Source organism: Triturus cristatus, chromosome 8 (genome assembly GCF_964204655.1).
Source record: "Triturus cristatus chromosome 8, aTriCri1.1, whole genome shotgun sequence".
Taxonomy (NCBI): Eukaryota; Metazoa; Chordata; class Amphibia; order Caudata; family Salamandridae; genus Triturus; species Triturus cristatus.
The window spans coordinates 1,697,578,572-1,697,601,145 of record NC_140591.1 but is presented as its reverse complement, the minus strand read 5'-3'; the positions used below and the strand labels follow the sequence as shown (position 1 = coordinate 1,697,601,145).

The 22,574-nt window shown below is 44.4% G+C and overlaps 1 pseudogene across 1 annotated transcript in view; it reads right to left on the bottom strand.

The window, feature by feature from the left end:
• Nucleotides 1–22,574, bottom strand: part of LOC146808634 (NACHT, LRR and PYD domains-containing protein 3-like) — an 852,065-nt pseudogene that overhangs the window by 331,012 nt on the left and 498,479 nt on the right. Inside the window, exon 4 of the transcript XR_014968038.1 lies at nucleotides 22,293–22,312. The product of XR_014968038.1 is annotated as an NACHT, LRR and PYD domains-containing protein 3-like (transcript). The remainder of the gene's footprint in view (nucleotides 1–22,292; nucleotides 22,313–22,574) is intronic.

Below are 22,574 nucleotides of genomic sequence, written 5' to 3'. Positions count from 1 at the left end.
GTAGTGAAGTTCCAGGGGCACCCCTCTCAGGCTCTCAGAATATTTCCCTTGGTTTTTCAGGAAAACCTATTGTTAATGAAGTATCACAGCCTCTTCCACTTACGATAGGGCCCCTGACCCGAACTACAGATTTATTGCTTACTAAATCATGTCCAGAAAACTTGCTAGGGATAAAAACTCTGAAAGCCCTAGGAGCCATAATATGTTGTTCTCCGGAAGGAGTAAGGTTGTTTTTACGTGATTTTAAAGGTCACTATGTATCTAGAGACATGGATCCTCGACTGCAGACTTTACCTACACATCTATGGGCACAAGGCCCTACTGATGTTGGTTGCATGAATATTACACCATATCGAGTCACACTCAAGGCAGGAGTGGTGCTACCACGAATGCGACAATACAAGTTACCACCAGATGCTGTAGTGGCTTTACTACAAATCATTGACGAGCTAATTGCCCAAGGAGTAGTTGTAGAAACAGACTCCAATGTATGTAATTCACCGATAATTCCGATTCTTAAACGAACAGATCCAACAGCTCCGCCAGTATATCGATTGGTTATTGATCTGCGCGAGTTAAACAAATGCATTGTGCCACAATTTCCTGTGGTCCCAGATATCTCGTCATTATTGACAGCTATTGATTCCGAAGCAACATTCTTTACTGTAATTGACCTCAAGAATGCCTTTTTCAGTGTCCCAATAGATCCGGAAAGCCAATATTTGTTCGGATTTAGTTTAAATGGGCGTAGCTTTAAATTCTCCCGCGCACCTCAAGGATTTACAGAAAGCCCCAGCATCTATAGCCAAGCACTGAAACGAGAACTTGACAGTATCCACATGCCAGTACGTATGCCAATACGTCGATGATCTGCTGATCACCGCGAGAAGCGAACCGGAATGTGAAAAGGCATCACTGACAGTTTTACAATTTCTAGCCGAAAAGGGGCACAAGGTATCCCCTTCTAAGCTGCAATTCTGTGTCCAGCGAGTTATTTATCTTGGACACTCGCTGTCCAAGGAGGGAAGGCAGCTTACACCCGACCGCATTCAGTTAATAGCTAACATGCCAATACCCAAGACACAAAAGGAAGTACGAGCTTTCATAGGCCTCACTTCATATTGTAGGCAGTGGATCCCTCAATATGCATTTCTAGCAAAACCACTCATTCAGTTAACCACACAGGAGGCAGCCACATCGACTGTTCTCCCTTGGACTCAGGAACACACACAAGCTTTTGAAAGCTTAAAGAAAGCTTTATGTCAAGCACCCGTTTTAGCAACGCCATGTTACAGAAAACAGTTTACACTCTTTGTTACAGAACGCGAAGGTACTGCCTTGTCAGTACTCACACAGGAACAAGCAGGAGCACACAAACCATGTGCTTATTTTTCTAGTACATTAGATCCCGTAGCTCAGGCTTTGCCTGCGTGCCTGAAATCAGTAGCAGCGACAGCTTTAGCAATCAGACAAAGCGATGCTATAGTGTTAGGACATCCATTGACAGTTCAAGTACCACACGCAGTAGAGGTTCTTGTGAATAGAACGCAAACACAACACTTGACCATAGCAAGACTTACAGGATATGAACTTACATTGTTTCAGCCACATATAGAAATCAGACGCTGTAACACCTTGAATCCTGGCACACTTTTACCTGTAATCGGAACAGACCCACTAGCTCACGACTGTATTGAAGTTATTACAATAACAACAAAACCCAGACAAGACTTAACCGATGTCCCATTGTCAGATCCAGACCTGACCTTGTATGTAGATGGTTCATGCATGAGAACAAGTACAGGAGAGTTAGTAGCCGCCTACGCAGTCACAACAGATACTGAAGTCATTGAAACTAATCGTATAAATACTTTGTCAGCTCAAGCCGCAGAACTTATCGCTCTGACACAAGCCTGTATTCAAGCCATGAATAAAAAAGTCAACATATACACTGACTCACGTTATGCATTCGGAGTTGTACATGACTTCGGCGTGCTGTGGCGAGAGAGAGGTTATTTAACTTCTCACGGTGCCCACATTCAGCACGGACCCCTCATTCATGCCTTATTAGATGCAATACATCTACCCACTGCAATATCAATTATGAAATGTAAGGCTCATACGAAGGTTACTGATATCATTTCTCAAGGCAATGATCTAGCCGACAGAACAGCTAAACTGACCGCTCAAACTCAAACCCCCGACATGACAAAGACAATAGTCCTGACACCGACACATTGTATGACAGTTAAAGATCCTACTCTTGACGTAATTGACATACAGACACATGCTACACCAGACGAAATAAAGAAATGGACTGAATTAGGAGGGATCCAAACGGACCAAGGATGGATGATGAAGGAAAAGTCTGTATGGTTCCTTCCTGATTCAATGGTCCAAGTTATAATTAACACTATACATAGTCCAGCACATCTAGGAGAAAAAGCTATGCTAGACAGCATTCAACACATTTGGTTCAATAAACATTTACGAGCAGCAGCAAAACAAAAGGTCCGTACCTGTATGATCTGTTGTCAGTTCAACCCAGGAAAAAGCGTCCCCGTAGAACAGGGTGGATTTCATACTCCTAATCATCCTTTTGAAGTACTCCAGATGGACTATATCCAGATGGAACGATGTCGAGGATTCAAATATGTTCTCGTAGTTGTTTGCGCTCTGTCCCGTTGGACGGAGGCATACCCGGTTTCAGATTACACTGCCCCGACTACTGCCAAACAGTTGGTTCGAGAATTTTTCCCACGATACGGTTTACCACGTGCTGTTTACTCAGATAACGGCCAGCCGTTCTCATCAGAATTAATGAAACATGTTTCACTTCTGTTAGGATATCAGTGGAAATTCCACTGTGTCCGACACCCCGAGGCAGCAGGTCTCGTAGAAAGACATAACCAGATACTGAAAATCAGAATGTCCAAAATATGCAGAGAGAAAGGTGTCGACTGGGTAGTAGCGTTACCAGTTGCACTATTTTACATGAGAATGGTAGCACACTCTCGAACAGGGCTATCCCCGTATGAGGTGATCTTCGGTAGACCACCAAATATGTGGGGGACGCCTATACCACGCAAAATAACTGATATTGACTGTAATATGCTGACAGATTACTTGGCTTCCTTGATGTCTGCACTACAATCTTCTCGTTCACAGGTAGCTGCAGCCTTTCCCGACAACACTGAGGTGAAACCCCATGACGTTGTTCCGGGTAATCTTGTCTTTGTGAGGAATTTCGACCGAAAGACTCAGCTGGAGCCCAGGTGGAAAGCACCCAAGTTGGTCCTGTTGACCACAAGAACAGCCGTGAAGATCGAGGGCCGCAAGGGCTGGATTCATTCAAGCCATATTAAGAAATTTCACGGACTATCCTCGGATATAGACACTGTGCCCTGCACTACCTCACAGACTGATACAAAGCTTCCTTTTGTTGAACCGAACAATTCTGAAAAGTACAAACTAAAGCTTAGGCCCAACCAGTCGAGCAATTTGATTGTTTAAGTCCTCTCCAAGGTGAAGCGGTTGAATTGTCTCTGACATGTATCCCTTGGACCTGAGTAGAGAAAATACCCGTAAAATGTTGAAACGACAGGCGTATTGTAAATCACTGCGTAGCCACTGTATAGTGATATTATTAATTCTGTTTTTATTAAGTCTTTTAATAATTATTACAAGTATGTTGTTGCACATATATTACCCTATTTCTAGACATGTTTATAATGTTGCTGCTGAACATTCTTTTAGTGACTTACCTCCGCATGAATTGTCTTATAGACTTGCGCTGCGCAATAACACTTTCATCAGTATGTTACATCATTCCCATCAGACTAGTAATGCCACCAATTGTTGGGTGTGTGGCCGACTCCCTCCCTATCAGAATTATGAAGGAGTCCTGCCTTTCTTTCCGCATCCATTTACACATAATGGCTCCTGTGGAGCATGGTTTAGTTTAATCAATTCCATAGACTCAGACACAGCAGTTTACCAAGATCATTGGGTATGGGGAAACCTGAACCTAGCTTTACTCAAGGTCTGCTACCCTGACAGGGAGGGTCGCCCCAAAAGAACAGGAACTGATCTAGAAAATGAAGTATATGGATTAGGTAATTTTACACCTAATCTCATGATTCTAAATGTTGTATCCGAAGTTGAACTAGTCTTACCCACCATGTCAGTATTCCCAGCGAAGGGTGAATTGTGTGTAAGAAAGGTTGGTTCCATACATATGGGCCATAGTAAATGCACTACTATAGTAGAATTCAGTGATCAAGGAAAATCTTCATTTAGAGCTTCTCGCCACTCCTACTTTATATGTGGTCAGACGGCATATATGCGTCTACCCCTAGAATGGGATGGTACCTGCTACATTGCATTCCTTTTGCCACCTGTTTTCCTAGCTCCTCCTGATTATTACAGAAATATTCATTTAGTACACAACAGAGAACGGAGAGATCTCCCCATTGTCGATTACACTGAGACGGCATGGGACAAGTATGTAGATTTTAATAAAGGCATCTTTCCCTATATAGGTACTGTTACTAATAGTAAGCTGATACGTAGATTAACTAGAACCCTTGAAGCAGTAGTGAATGAGACTATTTCCGCCTTAGGCAATTTAACGGAAGAGCAGTCTGCTATGCGGATTGTTGTGCTTCAAAATCGTCTTGTCCTTGACGTCATCCTGGCTGATAGGGGCGGAGCTTGTAGGGTCATCGGATCAAGCTGCTGCGTATTCATACCAGAAAATTCGCCATCTGTATATAAAGCCATCACTCGCCTTCATAAGATTGTAAGCCAGATACACCAGAACCCAGGCACTTGGACTTGGTCCAGTTGGTTTTGGAATGCGGTATCAGCCTGGGGATGGAGAGTTTTATCCTTCCTAGGTATTGGCCTTCTCATACTATTCAGTTGCTGTCTATGTCTACAATGTGGACCAGCGATTTGTGGTCTGTGTGCCACATCGTGTATTCCACCACCAAGATTTCATTCAAGATCACGGAAGAAGAAAGAAGAACAAATGATGCTATATGAACAGATCAATGGATTGATGAAGATCGATATCTCTTGAAGGGCAAGTAGGGGGACAAGGAGGGAATGTGGAAATGTGGATTTTCCTGGTCAGTTATGTCCCCTATCTTGGACCCCAACGGTTCTATGTGCATGTCACAAGTACATGTATGTTCCCTCCAGTTCCAGTTATGAAGACGCAAATACATGTGCGTCCACCGTCAACATGTCCTTTGTCAGATCCGCCGTGAATAGGCCGGATATTCCATTCCTAAATATGAAAGGCCACCGGCTTTATATGGTTCACTTATGCCACTTTACAGTCCAGGCAAGTAGGCCCTGATTCTGTCATCAAACTCCTCTTGCCTTCTGCCTCTGAAAGCTCCAGTCCGAGCCTGCATCTGTGACCATGAACTTTGTCTCATTCTCTGCGCGGCTCACGAAGCCTGACATCAGCCTATTCTCTGCCAAGAACTGTATTTCACCTTCGAATTATCTGCCTCTCCCTCAGCCGATGCATTCCTGCCTAATAGTTTAAGTAAACATTCTTCCAGTTACCAAGCAAAAAGGCCCATCTTCTCTGTCCTCATGCAAGTAATTCATAGCCCTGTTACTAGGGAATATTCCTACCCCCTCGCATTCAGTGTAGACACTTAGACGCTTGTACACGCACGCACAGTCAGTATAGAATAGATTCTGTCCGAAAGTCCTTCTTTTGTGGATAACATAGTTCTTTAAACATAGGATGTTAGATATGATTTGGGATTAGGTTGACTTGACCCCCCAGACTTCTTGTCTCCACATATAGAGCTAAATGTCAAGTCCTCGTCACCCCCTAGTTACACGTCAATTACACGTCATACTGCTGCGCGCGCATCTATGCCAAGTATTATCTTATAGATCCACCTATACATGACATCATAACCAATCATGTTCCTTTTTACTCATTATTACACCCATTTTCGGTTACGCAGCCCAAACGTCAATGTCCTTATCAATTGTTACGCCTACTGTATTCACTTCATTATAATGTATGTACTATAAAAGTTACTTCTTGTCAATAAAGTATGTACTTCACTTCCTGAACCCCCGTGGTGATGGAACTTGAAGCATCCGATTATAATCGATTATTGGAATAAAGCCCATTCAGAAACTCTAATATCACGGATTCTGCCTCTCATTTTTATTGAGCTATTTTATAATGTTTCTGTATCAAATTCAGTCCCGGTAAAGGAATTTTTATTTACCACAGGGCCTCCAGGCCCATAGGAATAAATTGGACAGTGCATGAGCAATTTGCGAGTACCATTAGGTACACGCAAATAGCTCATGCAATTTCAAGGGTGCAAGGGTGTCAAAATGACACCCTATTGCACCCCTGAAATTGATCTGTGCACATATGTTGCACACACACATGCTCTAAGGGCATGTGTGTGCGCAACATGAAACTTTGAAAAATGCACAAAAGTGCATTTTTCAAAGTTTTTGCAAATTACCAAGAAGTTCAACTTCATGGTAATTTGCTCCCCCTATTAGCAAAATCGCTAATTTTTTCACTTTCATGCATTGCATTTAAGTAATCTCAATTTGAGATTCCTTAAATGCAATCGCAATTTAAGGAATCGCAATTTAGAGATTCCTTAAATTGCGAATTTTGCATTTGGGATGATGCATCTCAAATGCAAAAATACCGGTCGCAAAGGGGCAGATTCTGAGAATCTGCCCGTTTGCGACCGGTTTTTACATTGATGCATGTGCCTGTTTGTGATGTAAATCAGACAAATGATGCAACAACGACAAGGTGGCTTCTTTACAAATCTCTTTAGTATCTGCAGCGATTAGCAAATCATCGACGTACTGAATGAGGGTAGCGCCATCAGGTAAAACGATTGCATCAAGCTGTGTTTTTAAAGCCTGACTGTATATTGATGGACTTTCACAGTAGCCTTGAGGAGCGCGTTTGAAGCGGAAGCTTCGGCCTCCTAAACTGAAGCCAAAAATATCCCTGCTCTCCTCGGCAATCGGGATGCTGAAGAAAGCATTCTTTAAGTCAATCACCGAAAACCAGGCGGCGGAAGCTGGAATCATAGTCAATAGGGCAGTGATATCAGGAACAACTAGGAACTGTGGCACAACTATTTTATTGACCTCTCTAAGATCAATCACGAACCTGTAAACAGGTGGCTGAGAGGGGTCAGTACGTTTCAAAACAGGCAGAACAGGACTATTACAAACGTTGCCTCTTGTCTCTTCAATTACATCCTTTTCAATCAAATCATAAATGATCGCTAGCAACACCTTTTCACCTTCACTAGAGATCTTGTATTGCGGAATGCGTGGTAATTTAACATTGGCTTTCAATGTCACAACATATGGCGGTATTTCCAAAAGACCCACATCATTAGGACCAGTAGCCCAAAGGATATCAGGAAGAAACGACAATTCGGTCGGAAGTTTATCCTTCGACAAATACATTGGGGAGACCACTTTCCTACCCAGTGTAAGTTGTACTCCCGAAGGAGAACAATATAATGTCGCATACAATCTTTTCAACAAATCCAATCCTAACAGGTTTTCACCACAACCTGTCGTCAGAATAAGGGGTGCTTCCAATTCACAATGTCCAACAGAAAGGGACATAGGACTAGAAATCGGGTTCCTAACCGGGGCGCCAGAAAAACCTACTGAAACATTCATCTCGCCAGACAAAGGTGCACCAGGGAGTTTTGAGAGCATAATAGAACTCTTTGTAGCACCAGTATCCAACAGAAAAGGCTCTGACACACCTGATGTAATCACCTTAACATAAGGTCCACTCTGATCTACTGGAACTGAAACAACTCCCTCTCTTTGTCTATGGCTGTCCTAACAATCATTACCTTCCATATTCTCATCTTCTGCATAGTAGTCGTCAGCATAGTACTGAGCCGTCCTACCAGACGCGTTATGTTGCTGGTCAAAGCTATTCATTGAATTTTGAGACGGAAAGGGACGCGCGTTCTGGGGGAAACTTCCACGTCCTCTACCTCTAGGAGTTTGTTGAACACCTCGACCTCTTGCGCCAGAAGCACCATTCGTACGCTGTAACAAGATAGGACAACTATACTTGAAATGACCCTCTTCTTTACAATATGAACACTGATTGGAACCTACGGGAACACGTGGTTGAGAGAACTCGAACCTTTGCGAGTTTCTCTGAAACTGTTGAGGTTGCTGATAGTTACTCTGACCACCACGTGGCGGATACGCCTGTAGTAAAAGGACCTTCGTTTTTAATTCTTTAGTTTTCTTGTCTGCTCTATCCTTCTCATCTTTATCCCTATTTTCGTAGTACTGTGCAGTAGCCAATATTTGTGCTGAAGAGGAAACGGCCCAAGAACTCTCTGAATCTTTCAATTTCTTACACAGCTCGGGAAGCAAATTGTGTACAAACTTGTCGACGAACAACCGTTGACCTCCTTCTGTACTCATATCTTGACCACTGTGGTCGATAAACGTTTCCTCAAACCTGGTGAAGAAATCAGACACTGACATCTTTCTTCTGCTTACAAGCAGACAATTTATCCCAATTCACACGCATCGCAGGCATTAAAGTCTTCATGTAAGTAATGATCCTAGCAGGGAGTTCTGCTACCAAAGGCTCAGGCTTGGCACCACCAACTTGTCTATCATTTGCAGTACTAATATTAGCCCATGAGTCACCTAACTCTTGCGCATGATCTGCATGGCGAATCAATCCCCACAAAGGCTGTGGAACAACATTCCCAAATAACATGTCTATGTCGGCTAAATTTATAATGCATGAGTCTGCAGTTTGTGATAATTCCTTATAATACCCTGCAGGGTTTTTACGGGGGTCAGGCAAAGTCTGCTTAAGGGCTAAAACTTCAGCTCGCTTCCACGGAACATGTACCCAGACACGCTGAAAATGAGCTGGAACAGCAGCAATTTGATTAGCGACATCAGCCGCAACGGCGTCCTTCCATACCGGAGGGACTTCTCTCATTGGGTACTGTCGCACCTTTTTTTTAACAGAGGAGTCATGTTCAAACAGTGACTGAGAAGGATCCTTATTCCTAAAGGACAACAACGTCGCAACTGCTTTCTCAACATCGGAACCCACAATCGTGCCCTTTGAAAACTCAAACCGTACACGGCACAAATCAGGCGGATTTGTTTCCAAATCATTATCTTCCAACTCCTCACAAAGGAAAGCACACATTTTCTCAAAAACGTATCTTTGTTTCGATGCTTCCCATTGACGGAAGACATCCATAACAGACTCCACATTATATCTTAAAGGGTAAGCAACCCATTTACGCGCCATACGGTCAAACACTTCTCTCTCTAGAGAATTAGGCAGTTGACTACGCGACTGCTTACGCTCCGAATCAGGGGTCACACCAGATGACCCAAAGAGAGGAAATATAAGGCTGGCAACAGTATCTATCATTCTCTGTCGGACAGAAGGAGAAGTTGACGAAAGAACAGGAGAAAAAACAAAGGGAGGCAAGGCAGACGCAGATGCAGACGTAGAGGCAGTATCAGGAAGAACACCAGAAGAGGCAGTTGATGTAGTACATAAAGTCGTAGGAAGTACAGATGGAGCAGGTAGCGAAGTCGGCGGCCCTTGAGGGGGCTGCGCCATAGGATTAGGAGACAACTGAAGACGAGCTGGCAGCTGTGGAAGAACCTGAGGTACAATAACCGGAGGTTGCACAACTAAAGGCTGCGGGGGTGCTGTAGCATTCTGCGCATAAGGGGGTGGCGAACTCAACAAGTGTGACATTAAAGGATCTTTCTCAAGTTCTTTTGCTGCATCTTGCTGAAAAAGCGGCAAAACTCGATAACATTTATCGGTCACCATTTTACGTTGCCTGTGCAACTGCTCACTCATTTGTTCCTCTTCATTATCTTTAAACTGTATAGCAGCTTGCATTATCGAGATACCCTTTTCTTTCTTATTTCTCTTTGCTAATTTAATTTCCTTCTGTTTGGCTTCTTTACGTCATACATCGCCGGCCGGGCTTTCTTTTTAAAAAGTTTAACCTCCAGATTATCCAGAATCTCTGTGTCAAAACTACCATATTGGGGCTATTTTAAAACACCATCTATCCTGATGTATCGTATCCATACTTCATTATATGTGAGGGGGCCTATGCCATGTTTCACATACAGTTCATAGGTTGGAGTTCCAATCGGAGGAACCGGACACGAGTCCTCCAATCGGGAATCCCTATTACAACCAAGACAAAACAAATTTCCAAGTCTGCTAAGACCAGGCATCTTCGCTCTCCAGTCTAGCTTCAAACTTCAAAGGATTATCGAATACGATAGTCTCGTGAATACACGAATCCCTCGGCTTTGGTACTTGCAAGTTCCAAATCAAAGATCCCAAGGGGATACCAAACTAAGAACCAAACTAAGGACTGGGTGACGCTCCACTTATACTTAACTGAGGTATCGATGACGTCACCAAAAGACTCGTTTATCGTTTCGCTCTACCAATCATCAAGGGTCCAAAACAGGGCGATAGTCAGGGCAGCAGTCCTTCGTAGCCGTCGGGAAGCGGGGAACCTCGCAGCAAAGACTTTCGGACCACGTCGACATACAGGGGTCGATGAGGTGGCGGCCTTCCTCCAGAATTTTCACACGAAGCTCCTCACAAACCTCTGGCTTGGACCGGTACCGCTGAAATCGCCCAACGTGGGCGCCAACTGAAGTACTGGGTTTTTAGAACCCAGGGGTGCCAGGGAACACACCCTAAGACTTCGAGTCCTTCCTGTTTCAGACTACAGAAACACAGAGTCTTCTTGGTGAAGTCAAAGATTTTGTTTATTGGCTGCAGCCAGTGCAACAGATATCCTAGAAGTACAACACGGTGTATTTTCTCAGGAGACTGCCCCTTTACAAAGCCAACCTTCTCTTTTTATACAAAATATTATGCTTTAGGCAAACATCCCTTATTTTACAGTTGACCATTCACGTATTTTCACTACAAAGAAAAAGCAGAGTCATGATGACAAGCCCATATTTCAGTTCGTCCAGCCCTCAATCAATTACCCGGCAAGGCTCAGTACTTTCATCAGATATCGACGGACCCCCAATATAAACAGGCACCTCCTCCTCGTAAATCAAGTCATAAAGAAAGAAACAGGGACAGGTGTGTGTGTAAGATTAGGCATGGTTTGTGTGTGATGAAAGGTTTTATGATATGTCGTGCCTTGATACTAATCTCATTCGGCCACTGGGAAAGGAAGAAGCCAAACAGGTTTGGCTTCAGGCAGTGGAGTCAGCATGCCCAGGTCACAGAGGAGTCAGCAAAGGTGAACGAGTCCTTCAGACTCGTTTTTGGCTTTAGTCATTGGCCTATGTGAGGGCAATCACAAAATGGCTGCCGTTTAAATGGAACCCGAGGGTTCAGGACGGGAAACTCTCATTTCAGAGTGATTTCGTCACCCGAATATGAATACTATGCTTGAGCATAGTATTCTAATCATTCTCGGTCTGCTGATACCAAAATCGTTGTGAAAAGACGATATTGATAACACGGGTCCAGAATTTTCAGTACCACAGTGACAGGGTGTTTGCTCTAAGTGTATGGATACTGACTGTAGAATTGAAGGTGTGAAAGACAAGTGTGTAGGTGGTTAGAGGACTGCATGCATAGTGGATAGGCGTTTGAAGCAGTCCATATGCTAAGGCCTGGCTCAGTGCATGAGTACTTGGGTACTGACTGAATGATTAGTGTACTGCAAGGAGAGTGCCTGGGTGACTTTATAAGTGTTTGGGTTTTTGCACAGTGAATGGATTAGCACATGGTGCTGAATGGGTCACTAGAGGAGTGCAAGGGGAGTGATCGGGTGTTTGCTGGAAGTATATAGATACTGACTGGGGAATTGAAGGTGTGAAAGACAAGTGTGTAGGTGGTTAGAGGACTGCATGCATAGTGGATAGGCATTTGAAGCAGTCCATGTGCTAAGGCCTGGTTCACTGCATGAGTACTTGTGTAGTGACTGAATGATTAGAGTACTGCAAGGAGAGTGCCTGGGTGAATTTTTAAGTGTTTGGGTTTTGGCGCAGTGAATGGATTAGTACATGGTGCTGAATGGGTAATTAAACGAGTGCAAGGGGATTTATAGGGTGTTTGCTGAATGTGTATGGATACTGATTGTGGAATTGAAGGTGTGAGAGACAAGTGTGTAGGTGGTTAGAGGACTGCATGCATTGTGGATAGGCATTTGAAGCAGTCCATGTGCTAAGGCCTGGCTCAGTGCATGAGTACTTGGGTACTGACTGAATGATTAGAGTACTGCAAGGAGAGTGCTTGGGTGAATTTATAAGTGTTCGGGTTTTGGCGCAGTAAATGGATTAGTACATGGTGCTGAATGGGTCACTGGAGGAGTGCAAGAGGAGTTATAGGGTGTTTCCTGGAAGTGTATGGATACTGACTGGGGAATTGAAGGTGTGAAAGATAAGTGTGTAGGTGGTTAGAGGGCTGCATGCATAGTGGATAGGCGTTAGAAGCAGTCCATGTGCTAAGGCCTGACTAACTGCATGAGTACTTGGGTACTGACTGAATGTTTAGAGTACTGCAAGGAGAGTGCCTGCGTGAATTTATAAGTGTTTGGGTTTTGGCGCAGTGAATGGATCAGCACATGGTGCTAAATGAGTCACTAGAGGAATGCAAGGGGAGTGACAGGGTGTTTGCTCTAAGTGTATGGATACTGATTGTGGAATTGAAGGTGTGAAAGACAAGTGTGTAGGTGGTTAGAGGACTGCATGCATAGCTGATAGGCGTTTGAAGCAGTCCATGTGCTAAGGCCTGGCTCACCGCATGAGTACTTGGGTACTGACTGAATGATTAGAGTACTGCAAGCAGAGTGCCTGGGTGAATGTATAAATGGTTGGGTTTTGGCGCAGTGAATGGATTAGCACATGATGCTGAATGGGTCACTAGAGGAGTGCAAGGGGAGTGACAGGGTGTTTGCTGGAAGTGTATGGATACTGACTGGGGAATTGAAGGTGTGAAAGACAAGTGTGTAGGTGGTTAGAGGACTGCATGCGTTGTGGATAGGCATTTGAAGCAGTCCATGTGCTAAGGCATGGCTAACTGCATGAGTACTTGGGTACTGACTGAGTGATTAGAGTACCTCAAGGAGAGTGCCTGGGTGAATTTATAAGTGGTTGGGTTTTGGCGCGGTCAATGGATTAGTACATGGTGCTGAATGGGTCACTAGATGAGTGCAAGGGGAGTGACAGGGTGTTTGCTGGAAATGTATGGATACTGACTGGGGAATTGAAGGTGTGAAAGATAAGTGTGTAGGTGGTTAGAGGACTGCATGCATAGTGGATAGGCATTTGAAGCAGTCCATGTGCTAAGGCCTTGCTCACTGCATGAGTACTTGGGTACTGACTGAATGATTAGAGTACTGCAAGGAGAGTGCCTGCAGAGAGGTGTAAAAAAGGGAACGGCCTGGACCACCTCTGTGCAACGCAGTGCAGTGGCACTTACTGGAAGCACCTGGTGGGCTAGTTAGCCTCCAGGGGCCCTCAGGATTGAAGTGGAATTATTTCCCCAACTTAAATCGTGCCACAAGGCATGTTTGCACACGTCACCTCAGGCCCCATCCCCTCCCTTTACCGCTGTGTAAACGCGCCCTGTGGCTGTTTTAAGTTAGGAGATAAAGTCACCTTGAATCCTGAGTGTCCCTTGGGTCCAACTAGGAAACTAGGTCACTAGGTACATCCAGTAAGCGCAACAGACCTGTGTTGCAGAGAGGTGTAAAAAGGGGCATGGCCTGGGCCACCTCTCTGAAACACAGCGCAGTGGCTCTTATTGGAAGCACCTGGTGGGCTAGTTGGCCCCCTTGGCCTCTCAGAATTGAAGGGGAATTATTTCCCCAAATTACAACGTGCCACAGGGCGTGTTTTCACATGTCACCTCAGGCCCCATCCCCTCCCTTCACCACTGTGTAAACGCACCCTGTGGCCATTTTAAGTTGGGAGATTAAGTCCCCTTGAATCCTGAGGGTCCCTAGGGTCAAACTAGCCCACTAGGTGCCTCCAGTAAGCGCCACAGAGCTGCGTTGCAGAGAGGTGTAAAAAGGGGCATGGCCCCTGAACACCTGTCTGCAACGCAGCTCCCTGACGCTTACTGGAGATACCTGCTGGTCTAGTTAGCCCTCAGGGACCCTCAGTATTGAAAGAGAATGAATTCCCCAACTTATAACTCGCCACGGGGCGTGTTTGCACAATGGTGAAGGAAGGGGGCTTGGCCTGAGGTGACATGTCTGCAAACACGCCCTGTGGCGCGTTTTAAGTTGGAGAATTAATTACTCCAGGGGGCGCGTTTGCAGAGTGCTGCAAGTAGGGGGCATGGCCTCCGGCGCGATGCCTGTCTTTAATTTTATTTATTTTTTAGAAAGTGGAGCTGTGTAGCCCCCCTTCTTTTTCTAATTTACGGGCCCTGAGGACCCCATCCCCCAGGGCCTGCCCCCTAGTATATTTTTTAAAAACAAAAATTCGGGAAGGGGGTCGCATGGCCTCCCCTCCCGAGGCCATAATCGGCCCAGGGGACCCCATTCCCCGGGGCATGGATCTTTTTTTTATCTATGTTATTGAAGGGGGTACTGCCTTGCACCCCTCCTTAGGCCATTTATGGCCCCGGGGACCCCATCCCCCGGGGTCGGCGTTTTTAAAAAAAATATATTTTTTTTTAATATTTGAGGAAGGGGGCCGCGGGGCCCCCCTCCCGGGCCACTAATAGCCCCAGGGACCTCATCCACCGGGTCTGGCCCTCTCCGTTGGGGACTGTGGGGGTCCCCAATCCCCCCACAGTCCCACCAGCTCCCCGCATCCTGCGGGAGCCAGCATTGCTTTTCCACACGGGGAGCTGCTAAGATGCAGCTCCCCCTGTGGAAAACCAATTTGCTTTGGTATTTGGAAGAGAGAGCAGGTTTCCTGCTCTCTCTTCCAAATACCAAAGCAGTTTACTATCGAGGCTCCCGCCCTGCCATAGCAAACTACAGTGTCCCGGGGGTGGGCACCCCGGGACACTGCAGGAGCCGGCCCTGGGGGGTGCCGGTCCCCAGGGCCATAACAGGGCTCCAGGAGCGGGGCCGTGTGGCCCCCTCCCAACATTTCGAAAGCCCCGGGGCGGTCGCCAGTAGGTAGTTATAGTTAGGACGTCTTATCCATAGGAAATCCGCAACATTCTATTTGGAATAACTTTGGCGCCGGTTGATGAATCTTCGTGAAATTTACAAAACTGGTGGGGCGCTCCGGTCCGCTCCTATCCTGAAAGTCTTCGGGTGAGTCGTCAAGCAGGGGCAGAGAAAAAAGGGGAGTCTCAAAACATGTTTTCCCCATGCAATTTTCCATAGGAACCTTTCATCGCAGCTACAGCCCGAACTGCTGAACGGAATTACACCATATTCGGCAAAGAGGTAGCTCTTGGTTCACACTCATGCCTTTTGGTTAAATTGTGTAAATCCGTTCAGTAGTTTTTTTAGATATTAAAGGAAAAAAATTCATATATATTTGGGCGGAGCATAAACACACATCTCATAGTGAGATCTGATTGGCTGTCAGCACTTCATCCAAGAAGTGTTGGCAGCCATCTTGGGACCAATATACATGATAGCACCTCATTAAAAAGCATTGCAGTTAATAGAAGGTTTTAAGACTTTAGTTACATTATAAATCATTTGTTGATGGTACCATACTCATTTTAGGAATTGTGATGTGTTCTAAGGTGATTTTACCATGTGAAAAAGCCTTCTGCTGGGATATTATGAATCATGTTTGAGAGAAAACTATTTTCTCATGTTTTTCCCACAGAGGTTTGGAAGGTGATCTATAAGCTAAACTGAGAGCATATTTTCTGTAAATTCACATTATCTTTCTCAGTCATGTGAGAATGAAGTCTGACATTCTCAGTAAAACATGTACATCCAACAAGGGCAGAGACTGTCAGTTGATTCCTTTGTGTTCTACTGCAGCTTCCCAGAGTGTTCTAAAGAACAACTAGAGCGCTAACAGTATTACTCATGACAAAAGTATGGCTCACAAGAAGCCATCTTAATTGGAATAAAGTGGTAACTCTTAAAACATTTAATTTAAAAAGGAACAAAATGAGGGGGTTCATTTCGCCATAGAAAGTATGATTAGTGCTGCAGAAAGAAAAATTAGGGCACATTTTGAGTGACTTCTCAAATCCTCTTCTATTTCATTAAAAAATTCTGACATGCAGACTAAAGCATGCACTTTGAATACCAGCAGCAGACTTCCCTGGTGAGGAGTAGTTTTACTACAGTGATCTAATAAGCAACTAGAGTGCTAACATTACGAATTTATGGCAAATGTGTGACATATCTGAATGCCTTCTTGATGGAATCAAAGTAAAAAACTGAAAGTATTTCCTACTGAGGAGACTGTTGGAAATGAGGAAATGAGGAAACTTCATAACAAATAAGTCTCTCAAGATGGCCACCAGAGACAAAAGAGCCCAAATTTAGCACAAATATCACCCAGATATAGCCCAAGTATAGCCCAATGACAGAATGTCCCAGAGTGTCCTAAAGAACAACTAGAGCGCTAACAGTCTTACTTATGACAAAAGTATGGCACACCTGAAGCCATCTTGATTGGAATAAAGTGGTAACACTTAAAACATTTAATTTGCAAAGGAACAAAATGAGGGGGTTCATTTTGCCATAGAAATTATGATTAGTGCTGTAGAAAGAAAAATTAGGGCACAATTTGACTTCTCAAATCCTCTTCTATTTCATTAAAAAATTCTGACATGCAGACTGAAACATGCAGTTTGAATACCAGCAGCAGACTTCCCTGGTGAACAGTAGCTTTACTACAGTGATCTAATGAGCAACTAGAGTGCTAACATTCAGAATTTATGGCAAATGTGTCACACATCTGAATGCCTTCTTGATGGAACCAAAGTAAACAAGCATTGAAAATGCATTAGGTCTCGCCCTCGTTTAAGTTAAAGCAAATATGTTTGTAATTAGGTGGCTTTTTAGCTTTGCTCGTATTAGTGTTTTTTTCAAACTTTCATGTACATGACATGCATATGTATGCATATATGAATCTGTATATGTATGCATGCATTTATATTTGTATTTATATAGATATGCAGATTATATATATGTTTATATATGTCAAGGCTCATTGGGGTGACCAAAAGGCAAGCAGCACTCGAACACGACACTCTTTTCCCCAGTAAAAGCATTTATTTGGTATGCTCAGCTTCGCTTCTCAGTGTATTAGCATACGACTGCCACCTGACGCGTTTCGTAGTCCACTTCCTCAGAGGCACCGCAGTCGAAGGAAGCAAGCCGGGCTACATCCTCCTTTTTAATCCAATCGTCCGCTGATATGCAGCTGCTCTAGATGAGACAAAACGCAATGATTAATGGGAGATGTAGTCCGTAATTACTTGTCCATAGATGGTTGCTTCCTTAATAATTGCCCAGTTCATAGCTCTACATTGAGCCCCAAGGAGTGAAGCCGTGCTCAATCCATGCGCCGTGCTCCACATTGAGCCCCGTACTTCGGAACTCGTGGCCCCCTTCACATGGGATGGTGCTCGCTCAGCGGCTGGCCTGCCGCTTGTTACATCAAGGCTCATTGGGGTAACTATAACTCGCGCGACCGCAATGCACTGCTGATGACGTCACATATTACATCACTCATGACATGGTCAGTGACATCACTCATGAAATCAATGATAACATTTGAAATGACACATTGTGGATTGCGGTCGCGCAAGTTATAGTTACCTGAACTAACTATAACGGGGGAATTTCATAGGTTTTTTACGAGTGAAATGTCCATCTAACTATAACATGTGTGAAACCTATGGTTTTTTAAGTGAATTTGCAAGGTTTTTAAATGCTAATTCCTAACTATAACGTGTGTGAAACCTATGGTTTTGTCAGTGAATTTGTACGGTTTTTTAAATATATATATATATATATATATATATATATATATATATACATATATATATATATATATATTTTTAGAGCCCCCTAATATCTAAACACTTAAATGTGATTTTTATTTCTTTTTTTTAATGTTTTTTTTCTGCCGTGCGTGTACGGTAAGCTTACCGTACGCGCACTCCGCGATTTTTAAAAAAAAATATAAAATGTATTTTTCATACTTTTGGGTCCGTCTTGGACCCCCTGACAAACGCTAGGGGGTCTGCAACTCTCTTCGTTGCCCCCTTTTCACGTTCTCCACCTTTGTTTATCAGTGCGAGACACACAAAATGGCGGCCGACACTTCCTGATTTCGACCGATTCGAATGTTTACAGTCATGTAACCACCAATCAGAATTGAGCTCGCGCACGGCAGCGTGCGCGTACGGTAAGCTTACCGTACGCGCTCGGAGCGCGCTTATAGATATATATATGCTTTTAAATGCTATTTTCTCAGGAACTACTGAACAGATTTACACCAGACCTGCAAAAGGCACATCCCTGACCTGAGGACTACCTCTCTGCCAAATTTCAAGTAATTCTGTTCAGCCATTCGGGCTGTAGCTTGGACTAAAGGTCCTATGGGAAAATGCATGGGGAAAACGCATTTTGGGACCCCCCTTTTTTCTCAGCCCCCGCTTGACGAATCCCCCCGAGACTTTCAGGGTAGGAGCGGAGCGGAGCGCCCCACCTATTTTGAAAATTTCACGAGGATTCGTCAACCGGCGCCAAAGTTATTCCAAATAGAATGTTGCAGATTTCCTATGGAAACACGGTCCTAACTAGAACTATCTACTGGCGACCGCCAGTAGATAATATATATACCCACATACATATATATAAATGCCTATGCATATATATGCATATATATGTGTGAGTGTAGAGAGAGGTAGAGAGAGGTAGAGAGGTAGAGGTGTAGAGGTAGAGAGGTGGAGATAGAGATGTAGAGGTAGAAAGGTAGAGAGGTAGAGAGTAGTCGAGAGAGAGGTAGAGAGAGGTAGAGAGGTAGAGAGTAGAGAGTGAGTAATAGAGAGTAGAGAGTGAGTAGTAGAGAGTAGTAGATAGTAGTAGAGAGTAGCAGAGAGTGAGTAGTAGAGTGAGTAGTAGAGAGTGAGTAGCGTAGAGTGCGTAGTAGAGAGTAGTAGAGTGAGTAGTAGAGATTAGTAGAGAGTGAGTAGTAGAGAGTGAGTAGTAGAGAGTGAATAGCAGAGAGATTAGTAGAGAGTAGTAGAGAGTGAGTAGTAGAGTGTGTAGTAAAGAGTAGTAGAGAGAGAGTAGTAGAGAGAGAGTAGTAGAGAGTAGTAGAGAATGATTAGTAGAGTAAGTAGTAGAGTGAGTAGTAGAGAGTGAGTAGTAGAGAGTAGTAGAGAGAGAGTAGTAGAGAGTGAGTAGTAGAGAGTGAGTAATAAAGAGTAGTAGAGAGTGAGTAGTAGAGAGTGAGTAGTAGAGAGTGAGTAGTAGAGGGAGAGTAGTAGAGAGAGAGTAGTAGAGAGTAGTGGAGTAGTGGAGAGTGAGTAATAGAGAGTGAGTAGTAGAGTGAGTAGTAGAGAGTGGTAGAGAGTGAGTAGTAGAGAGTGTATAGTAGAGAGTGAGTAGAAGAGAGTAGCAGAGAGTGAGTAGTAGAGAGAGTAGTAGAGAGTGAGAAGTAGAGAGAGTATTAGAGAGTAGTAGAGTAGTAGAGAGTGAGTAGTAGAGTGAGTAGTAGATTGTAGTAGAGAATGAGTAGCAGAGAGTGAGTAGTAGAGAGTGAGTAGTAGAGAGAGTAGTAGAGAGTGAGTAGTAGAGAGTAGTAGAGTGAGTAGTAGAGAGTGAGTAGTAGAGAGAGAGTAGTAGAGAGTGAGTAGTAGAGTAGTAGAGAGTGAGTGGTAGAGAGTAGTAGAGAGTAGTAGAGTGAGTAGTAGAGAGTAGTAGAGAGTGAGTAGTAGAGAGTAGTAGAGAGTGAGTAGTGGAGAGAGTAGTAGAGAGGAGTAGTAGAGAGTGAGTAGTAGAGAGAGTAGTAGAGAATAGTAGAGTAGTAGAGAGTGAGTAGTAGAGAGTGAGTAGTAGAGAGTAGTAGAGAGTGAGTAGTAGATAGTGAGTAGTAGAGAGTGAGTAGTAGAGAGTGAATAGTAGAGAGTGAACAGTAGAGAGTGAGTAGTAGAGAGTAGTAGAGAGTGAGTAGTAGAGAGTGAGTAGTAGAGAGTAGTAGAGTGAGTAGTAGAGAGTGAGTAGTAGAGAGAGAGTGAGTAGAAGAGTAGTAGAGAGTGAGTGGTAGAGAGTAGTAAAGTGAATAGTAGAGAGTAGTAGAGAGTGAGTAGTAGAGAGTGAGTAGTAGAGAGTAGTAGAGAGTGAGTAGTATAGAGTGAGTAGTTGAGAGTAGTAGAGAGTGAGTAGAAGAGAGTAGTAGAGAGAGAGTAGTAGAGAGTAAGTAGTAGAGTAGTAGAGAGTAGTCAGTCAGTGTCAGTCAGTGCCAGTCAATCAGTGTCAGTCAGTGTCAGTCAGTCAGTGTCAGTCAATCAGTGTCAGTCAGTGTCAGTCAGTCAGTGTCAGTCAGTCTCAGTCAATCAGTGTCAGTCAGTGTCAGTGTCAGTCAGTATCAGTCAATCAGTGTCAGTCAGTGTCAGTGTCAGTCAATCAGTGTCAGTCAATGTCAATCAGTCAGTGTCAGTCAGCCAGTGTCAGTCAGTCAGTGTCAGCTAGAGCAGCTCCTCTGACTTGGATCTCTGGCTCTAAAGCAACTCTGCTGACCTGGTTCTCTGGCTCTAAAGCAGGTCTGCTGACCTGGTTCTCTGGCTCTAGAGCAGCTCTGCTGATCTGGTTCTCTGGCTCAACAACAGCTCTGCTGATCTGGTTCTCTGGCTATACAACAGCTCTGCTGACCTGGTTCTCTGGCTCTAAAGCAGCTCTGCTGACCCGGTTCTATGGCTCTAAAGCAGTTCTGCTGACATGGTTCTCTGGCTCTAGAGCAGCTCTGCTGACCTGGTTCTCTCCCTCTAGAGCAGCTCTGCTGACATGGTTCTCTCCCTCTAAAGCAGCTCTACTGACCTGGTTTCTCTGGCTCTAGAGCAGCTCTGCTGACCTGGTTCTTAGGCTCTAGAGCAGCTCTGCTGACCTGGTTCTTAGGCTCTAGAGCAGCTCTGTTGACCTGGTTCTCTGGCTCCAAAGCAGCTCTGCTGACCTGGTACTTTGGCTCTAAAGCAGCTCTGCTGACCTGGTTCTCTAGCTCTAGAGCAGCTCTGCTGGCCTGGTTCTCTGGCTCTAAAGCAGCTCTGCTGACCTGGTTCTCTCGCTCTAAAGCAGCTCTACTGACCTGCTTTCTCTGGCTCTACAGCAGCTCTGCTGACCTGGTTCTCTGGCTCTAGAGCTTCTCTGCTGACCTGGTTCTTAGGCTCTAGAGCAGCTCTGCTGACCTGGTTCTCTGGCTCTAAAGCGGCTCTGCTGACCTGGTTCTATGGCTCTAAAGCAGCTATGCTGACCTTGTTCTCTGGCTCTAGTGCAGCTCTGCTGACCTGGTTCTCTGGCTCTAAAGCAGCTCTGCTGACCTGGTTCTCTCCCTCTAAAGAGCTCTGCTGACCTGGTTCTCTGGATCTAAAGCAGTTCTGCTGACTTGGTTCTCTGCCTCTAGAGCAGCTCTGCTTGCTGACCTGGTTCTCTGGCTCTAAAGCAGTTCTGCTGACCTGGTTCTCTCCCTGTAAAGCAGCTTTGCTGACCTGGTTTCTCTGGCTCTACAGCAGCTCTGCTGACCTTCTTCTTAGGCTCTAGAGCAGCTCTGCTGACCTGGTTCTCTAGCTCTAAAATGGCTCTGCTGACCTGGTTTCTCTGGCTCTACAGCAGCTCTGCGGACCTGGTTCTTAGGCTCTAGAGCAGCTCTGCTGACCTTCTTCTTAGGCTCTAGAGCAGCTCTGCTGACCTGGTTCTCTAGCTCTACAACGGCTCTGCAGACCTGGGTTTCTCTGGCTCTACAGCCGCTCTGCTGAACTGGTTCTCTGCGCTCACGATGCACTCACCTGACTTCGCGAAAATATATTTAAAAATAATATAAGTTTATTATAAGTACAAATATATTATTTTTATGAAGATTTTAGATAATCTCTTGCCCTAATATGTATATTAAAGACACATACATATCATTTTGGAACATACATTTCTTTTGCGGGAGTCGCGCACCCAGCGCGCCCCAGCACGTATATGAAATCACACTGGACCCGCCACCGTGCAAGCGTCTTGTACCGTAATGCACATGTGTCGCGAATGCACGGGAGCAGGAGTCGCGGACTGGTCGCACACCGTACGCAGATCCTTCACGACTTTTCTAAAATGGCGGCTAGAATCCGCGCACCCACTGTGTACGCTTTGAGTGCGCAACTCCGGAAAAAAATTTGAAATTTTTTATGTAAAAAAAAACAAAAGAAAATAATATAACTATATTTTAAAAAAAAAGAACAAAAAAAAGAATCTATATTTCAGTTTTATTTATTTTTTATATTTTTTGCAATTTTCAGAAAAATATAAAATGTTATTTAATGAATAAAATATTTATAAATAAACAGTTAAAAAACTGCAGAAAAT